Raw genomic sequence first — 8852 nt, 5'->3', positions numbered from 1 at the left:
GAGAAGCCGACCCTGAAGCAATCGATGACATGACAAGGCCATGCCTCGACAGACAACACGGCTCCCGGTAACATTTTCGGTCAGCCAAAGGTCAGCTGCCGTATCGACCTTGCTACTGAGGGCGAAGCTAAGCAGTCATAAAGAGCTGTAAAAGACGCCGCAGGAGTGACCAACAGCAGAGCGCCTGGAAGTCTCTCATTGTGCAGTCTACTGGATGTTCATTGCATCTTGAACTGTACTCATATATATATACTAGTTGTGCTACCCAGCGTTGCCCGGGTATTAAAAATCAGCTTATAAACAATGAGAAGTAATGAGAGTTGCCTGCCACTTGCTATTAGACTGGCAGACTGCCAATGGAAAATTTTAGTAAGCTAACTAATGACAATCACTTACTTATGCAATGATTTTGTGGTGGGGAAACCTCAATATTGCCAATGTCCATGTCCGATGTAATATATTTGGTTTGAGGGTGATCAGCTTCCTGGCTACAAGAAGGCAAGATGTTGCTATCATCAATAACTGTCACGCGAGCTTCGAGGTCAAGGCTTGAGTTGTCTTGTTCCAATGTAACATATTTGGTTTGAGGGTGATCAGCTTCCTGGCTACAAGAAGGCAAGATGTTGCTATCGTCAATAACTGTCACGCGAGCTTCTAGGTCAAGGCTTGAGTTGTCTTGTTCCAATGTAACATATTTGGTTTGAGGGTGATCAGCTTCCTGGCTACAAGAAGGCAATATGTTGCTATCGTCAATAACTGTCGCGCGAGCTTCTAGGTCAAGGCTTGAGTTGTCTTGTTCCAATGTAACATATTTGGTTTGAGGGTGATCAGCTTCCTGGCTACAAGAAGGCAATATGTTGCTATCGTCAATAACTGTCACGCGAGCTTCTAGGTCAAGGCTTGAGTTGTCTTGTTCCAATGTAACATATTTGGTTTGAAGGTGATCAGCTTCCTGGCTACAAGAAGGCAAGATGTTGCTATCGTCGATAACTGTCACGCGAGCTTCTAGGTCAAGGCTTGAGTTGTCTTGTTCCAATGTAACAAATTTGGTTTGAGGGTGATCAGCTTTTTGGCTACAAGAAGGCAAGATGTTGCTATCGTCAATAACTGTCGCGCGAGCTTCTAGGTCAAGGCTTGAGTTGTCTTGTTCCAATGAAACATATTTGGTTTGAGGGTGATCAGCTTCCTGGCTACAAGAAGGCAAGATGTTGCTATCGTCAATAACTGTCGCGCGAGCTTCTAGGTCAAGGCTTGAGTTGTCTTGTTCCAATGTGACATATTTGGTTTGAGGGTGATCAGCTTCCTGGCTACAACAAGGCAAGAGGTTGCTATCGTCAATAACTGTCACGCGAGCTTCTAGGTCAAGGCTTGAGTTGTCTTGTTCCAATGAAACATATTTGGTTTGAGGGTGATCAGCTTCCTGGCTACAAGAAAGCAAGATGTTGCTATCGTCAATAACTGTCACGCGAGCTTCTAGGTCAAGGCTTGAGTTGTCTTGTTTGAATGTAACATATTTGGTTTGAGGGTGATCAGCTTCCTGGCTACAAGAAGGCAAGATGTTGCTATCGTCAATAACTGTCGCGCGAGCTTCTAGGTCAAGGCTTGAGTTGTCTTGTTCCAATGTTACAAATTTGGTTTGAGGGTGATCAGCTTTTTGGCTACAAGAAGGCAAGATGTTGCTATCGTCAATAACTGTCACGCGAGCTTCTAGGTCAAGGCTTGAGTTGTCTTGTTGCAATGTAACATATTTGGTTTGAAGGTGATCAGCTTCCTGGCTACAAGAAGGCAAGACGTTGCTATCGTCAATAACTGTCACGCGAGCTTCTAGGTCAAGGCTTGAGTTGTCTTGTTGTGATTGTTCAATCTTTTCCAACTTCACCCGAAGTCTGAATTTTATTGCAAAGCCTTTCCATTTACCCTGACCTTTCTTTTTGATAAGGTATTTCTTTTTTCTTTGCTGTTTGGGTTTACTTCTGGGAGCTGTAGAAGCTTTAGCCTTTGTACCCGGGATGTTAAAGAATCTGTAAATATAATGGTGGAGTAATTAATGATTGTCTGTCAATCAGCACAAACTAGTTATGGTACATTTTACTTTAGATGTGAAGAACAGACTCTATCACTACTGCTGTCATCATTAATAGACATAGTATTAAATACAGCCCTGAATTATGATATAAAAGATATGGTAAGATTACACTGCTCTGACAATGCTGGAGTTGTACTTCTCACATCACACGCATTATAATTAGTGTTATCAACCAGATGAGATAACTTTAGGTGAAGCTGTTGTGTTGCGCACAAAGAGAAACTAGCTGCTCTGCATGAGTTAAATTCTATCCGATCATACACAAGCCTGTGTTCTTACAGAAAGTAAACTATTTACTATAATAATGCAATTAAGAGTATTCACATGCAGGGTACAGGTACAAAATTTAGTATTTTAATTGTTAATTGTAATTATAATAGATATTAGCTGACTTACAGTATCTTCTCAATCAGTGGGACGATGATAATAGCTATCGTAAGAGCTCCACCATTTCTCTCTATATAATCACGAACTATCGGTATGATCACTTGAATCAGCATGTGATCGCATGACATTATCACAAAACAAAGGAGAAGAGCCTGAATGTACATGTTTACTGGTACAAGTTTGCTCAGCAAGTAAAATCTGATTGTTTACGTAATGCTGCTTCAGGGTTTTGATTGTTAGGGTAACGGTGGGTTACTGCATTTGAATTGATGCAAACGTTTCAAAGCAAATTAAATCAATTAGAAGGAATTAAATATTGTAGAAGTTTTTTAATGAGAACAAACACTTCCTTATAGGCTAGTATAAAAAACTCATAAAACATATGTAGATTCATACATCATATAACATGGATACCATTATATAACATAGATATTTACATCATATGACATAGATACCATCATATGACATAGATACATACATCATATAACATAGATGCATACATCATATAACATAGATACCATCATATAACATAGATACATGCATCATATGACATAGATATTTACATCATATGACATAAATACATGCATTATATGACATAGATATACAGTGAAACTCGGATAAATCGCCCTTGGATACATCGAACACATGGTTAACTCGAATGGATTTGCTTGGTCCGTTCCCACGCAATGATAAATGGCTTTAGATAACTCGACCGAAACTCTGTTAACTCGAACAGTTTTTTTCCAAGCGGCTACCGAGACGGTTGTTACTAACGCTTTAGAATATCACTTTATTCCAAGCCATAGAGATAAACATCGACTTTTAGTAGTTCTTAGGCCTCGTTATTACCAACATCGGCAAATATTTTCATTAACGACTTTTCTAAAGGTTTGCAAAAATGCCCACCGAAAGCAAGAAAAGTGAGGTAAAATTTGGATAACTTTAAAGTAATATCGGCAAAATTGATAATGGGTTTTTAATAGTAAAGCAGTTTTGTAATATCTGCAAAATTGATTTTGGTTAAAACGCTCGGTAGAAAAATATGTATGTATTTTTTCTGAGCGTGTTAACCGCGATCAAGTTTTGCCAATTTTAATCTGAGAACGCCCTGGCAGTCACATCGCCTAAAGCAACAAACAAATCTCAAGTGATAGAAAAGTATCTATACTTTCTGATTAAAAATATTTAAAACTTCCCACGAGAGACCCTTTAACTTGCAACAAGCAATCTATGCTTTTGATTGATATATAGTTTGTATATGTACATGTATCTACTGATAAATACGTGCACTTATGACTGTTCTGATAACTTGAACGCTCTAATAACTCGAACACTTTTGCTCGGTCCCTTGAAGTTTGAGTTATCCGTGTTTGACTGTATACATCATATGATATACATGTAGATACATCATATGACATAGACGCATACATCATATGACATAGATATCATCATATAACATAGATGCATGCATCACATGACGTAGATACATTCATCATATGACATAGATACATACATCATATGACATAGACGCATACATCATATGACATAGATACCATCATATAACATAGATACATGCATCATATAACATAGATACATGCATCATATGACATAGATTCATACATCATATGACATAGATATCATCATATAATATAGATGAATACATGGTATGACATAGATACCATCATACGACATACACACAGATAAAAAGGATAAGACATAGAGAAAGTGTGAGGCAAAACTCACCCAGAAAACACCCACCATTCCAGCTATTCACATATTGTGTAATGGACTACATTGAATGAAAAGCATGGTTACACTGACCTTCAAGGAGCTATCCATGCACATTCAAGGAGCTTGCTCAACAAAGTCACTTCACTGACTTGGCCCTCACCCCTCTTCAAATACAAAAAAGGAATGGTAGCAGCCTAATCAGTTGTTACTCGGCTTTATCAAGCTGATCATCTGAGCAAAAGAGTGTTTACATGTGTTTCATATCTTCACCACCACATCAGGACACATTTTACCCTCCTTAACATATTACACTGCTCTCATAGACACACCCTACTATAGAAGACATTCTATGCTCATAGACACATATTCAACACAATCTATGCTCATAAACACCCCCAACATATTCTATGCTCATATACCCACTGTCACTTGTTGAACTTTCTACCGAATGCCACATTTCTTCTGTAACATTTATTTTCGACACAATGACTGGTGAGAATTAAAAGTAAAGTACTAGCTATTTGCAGGGCATAACATCTCACGGCTTATTCCCACTGAGAGAACATGAGCATATGACCCCTGACATATGTAAAGCATGACTAGATCTGTCTTGACCATCTGTAGAGAAAACTAACACGTCGGTAGAAGTCTGTACATACAGACAGAATCTAAGCAAGTAAATACGCCATAAGCATATAATACTACTAGCAAGACTACAACAATAGCCGGAGCGATGCTGAAGGAGGATTATTTTCATAGCTTTAGCGAAACTTGACTGACTGTATTATTTTCTGGTAGTTAGAACAATCAGAAAGTTCTTTGAGTACCCTGGGAGTTGGTTCAGAACTAAGAAACATTTAGCACAACCTGAAGAATTAAAAGCTGCTAAATTGCTGATACAAGGTGCGAACCACATTAGTCGCAAAGCAGCAACATAAATTAACAAAACATAAAAGTAAAACAAAATATAAATATAGAAGGCATGACCAACTGCATCACTCCTTTATTGAAAGTGTAAGCTAGTAGCCTTAGATCAGAGTTGTTCTTTCTACAGTAAAGTCGGATTAACCAACGGCACAAGGAGTTATCTTACCTTACTTGATATAAGCATTTACCAACCACCTCTTCATAGCTAATTTTTGAAGCAACAATGATCCATCTTTGCAATAAACAAACTTAGTTAAATAATAGATGTGACGAAAAATTCAAGCAAGGTAGTTCAAGACCAGCTTAACTTTTTCTCATAAAATATATCTAACAATCTACATGTGTTTGATCAACTACCTACGATAGAGAGAGCAAGAGGGGAATGGAGAAAAACAAAGTTTTTCCTATAAAAATACTTTTTTCTTTTTAAAAACACTAAATTACTAGAAAAGATATATAAAATTTAAAATTAGATTGGACATAGCAGCAGTGATTTACTAGTAATTAATGAACAAGGAACATAACAGCAGCCAGTGAAGGTATGTTTGTAGATCGAACATCAACTATTCCATATTTATGGTCAGTTTATCATATAAATCATAGTATCACTTGACTTGCACCTCCTGAGCGCTACTTCACCTTGGCCATCCGCATGGGTGAATAACTCCTGCACATGTTGTTTGGTATAATTGCTGAGAACTCTATGGGTTTAAAATCTTCTAGTCTGTGACTACGAACATAGTGATAATAATCATGTAGTAAGCTACTGCTGTAGAGCAGTAGAGCTACTTTAATAGAGACATAGAGTTACTATTATAGAGTTACTATTATAGAGACATAGAATTCCTATAATAGAGACATAGAGTTCCTATTATAGAGAAGTAGAGTTACTATTATAAACTAGTAGAGTTCCTATTATAGAGAAGTGTAGATACTGCAGAACTCACAAGTCTGGCTGAGCAGATAACTCTATCTGATGATAGAGCTGTTCGTACTGACGGTTGGAGCCAGAACCGTGAATAGCAAATGCGTTAAACTTGTCTACCTTTGGAGGGAAATAGTCGAGAGGTATGTCTGCTTGCCCCTGCCAACTACCTGTGTCAGCACACAATGTCGTAGAATACTTTAGGGGTCGCAGAGTCTGTAATCAAAATCAATGACGTTAGGTCAGCCTGTCCTAGCACGATTGGGATAATAACCTGTTTGAAAAAGTCTAGAAACTTATTTTTATTAAATAAGTGAAAAACTACTTTAAATTAATTTAACTTATTACTATTAGATTGTAGGGAAATAATTTATAGTATTTAATGTAAGTACTGGATAAACACCGAACTCTCTCATGACGAGCTCAACTGACTGGCTTACAATAAGCCTCGACTCTATAACGTTGTACCACCGTGAGATGTCATGCAACTACATGAACGTGCCACTAGTTATCATTTTATAAACAACTTTTAAATATGTTTACCGAGGAGGAGGTACATGCAGCTTGTAAACACTTTTTTGCATTTTATTTGTACTTGTGTTTTATCACGACTAGACACGCCCTCAGTGAGAACAACTGCTAGTAAATAATGTGTACAGGAGTGAATAGTTATTTAGTAAATAATGTATACAAGAGCGGATAATTATCCAGCAAATAATGTATACAGGAGCGGATAATTATCCAGTAAATAATGTATACAATAAAATCGAAGTATCTCAAAGTATTTATTCCTTATGTCTTGCTATCATATCTGAACAGATATGCATTTGTTATTTATTGCTTAGCCCTTCTACCCTAACTGACTTATTGTCTGTCACCTATTGTATTAGAATTTATTTGCATGATCTTTATGCAGTGGACATTTTAAAGGTGGGTTGTAGCAGAGCTGTAATAATAGTGCACAGAGTCCCGCGACCAATGAAGCATATATGGGAGCTCGCTAGTTTCCAAATAAACAGGCCACGCCCACCATTTTTATATAACCTATAATTGAGAGTCAGCAACATTACCAAACAAAAATACTCCCATTTGCAGTTGCCCTAAACTTTACATTAGAAGCATTTAATTTGAAACAAACCATTTGTGCTTTTGATTTATATTATAGTTTGCATATGTACATGTATCTACTAATAAATAAGTAAATACATGGATTTGTGACAGTGCTCTGATAACTTGAACGCTCTGATAATTCGAACACTTTTGCTCGGTCCCGTGAAGTTCGAGTTATCCATGTTTGACTGTATATACCATAGGTATATATATCTATGGTTTACACAGATATCTGATATCAGATATACTCCTCTAAAAGCAGAAACCAATTAGTTGCAGATGCAAAACATATCAGAATTTTTGGCTACCATATATGACAATTTAGGTAAGAGTTGTGCTTTGATTTGACTTTTAAAGGGTTATTTTAAAGGTTGACTTGCAACAAAATTCACATTACTGTTATTTGATATGAAAAGATTCACCATGTCTTACTCTGTTGTGTAGTAGGTGCCAAATATGTGGAATTGTGATTACAAGCTCTTAAAAGCTCAAAAACGAAAAGCCGCCGTAGATTGGAATCTTTTTATTTCGATGACGAAGCCATGAAATTTGGTTATCGCCTTGTCACGTATGTTCTCACGTGAATTGAAAGGCCAATACAAAGCTCAATATAAAACTTATCGTAGCACTAGTTTATGACAAACACTTCGGGTTTTACCGAAGACCCCGTATCAAATATAGATCCTTGCTACTTTACAGTTTTGTTTCGGTTTGGTCTAATCGGCAAATCGTAATCTGATCATGTGACTCAATACTTCGCAAATAATTTCTGCAGCACTTTTCGATTATCACTGGTGACCAACAGGCTCGTCATGATTATCAGACAGTGATATGTACTCCTTAAAGCTAAGGGTAAAAAATTAAATTAATTTTTACGGTAAGTTATAGGATATCAGTGCTAAAAGTGACAGCATTACGATGATGAAAAAACAGACGCGTAAGAACAATAGACATGGTTTTATTGAATGCGCGAAGTATATTTGTGAAAATACTTCGACGAATAAGGTTGCATGAATGTGTAAACAGAAACGATCTCTCACAACTACGTCACATTTGAGCCGTTTTGGAAAGACAATCCAAACTACGGCGGTCTCGTGTGGCTGCGATTAACTGTTCGTTTTTGAGCTTTTAAAAGCTTGTAATCACCTTTCCACATATTTTGCACCTACAACACAACAGAGTAAAACATGGTGAATCTTTTCATATCAAATAACAGTAATGTGAATTTTGTTGCAAGTCAACCTTTAAAATAACCCTTTAAAAGTCAAATCAAAGCACAACTCTTACCTAAATTGTCATATATGGTAGCCAAAAATTCTGATATGTTTTGCATCTGCAACTAATTGGTTTCTGCTTTTAGAGGAGTATATCTGATATCAGATATCTGTGTAAACCATAGATATATATACCTATGGTATATACAGTCAAACATGGATAACTCGAACTTCACGGGTCCGAGCAAAAGTGTTCGAATTATCAGAGCGTTCAAGTTATCAGAGCACTGTCACAAATCCATGTATTTACTTATTTATTAGTAGATACATGTACATATGCAAACTATAATATAAATCAAAAGCACAAATGGTTTGTTTCAAATTAAATGCTTCTAATGTAAAGTTTAAAACGTTTTTATCAAAAAGTATAGAGATTTTTCTATCACGTGAGATTGGTTTGTTGTTTGAGGTG

The sequence above is a fragment of the Watersipora subatra genome, chromosome 10 (assembly GCF_963576615.1).
Source record: "Watersipora subatra chromosome 10, tzWatSuba1.1, whole genome shotgun sequence".
NCBI lineage: Eukaryota > Metazoa > Bryozoa > Gymnolaemata > Cheilostomatida > Watersiporidae > Watersipora > Watersipora subatra.
The sequence above is the reverse complement of the archived record's forward strand: the minus strand, read 5'-3'. Positions refer to the sequence as shown.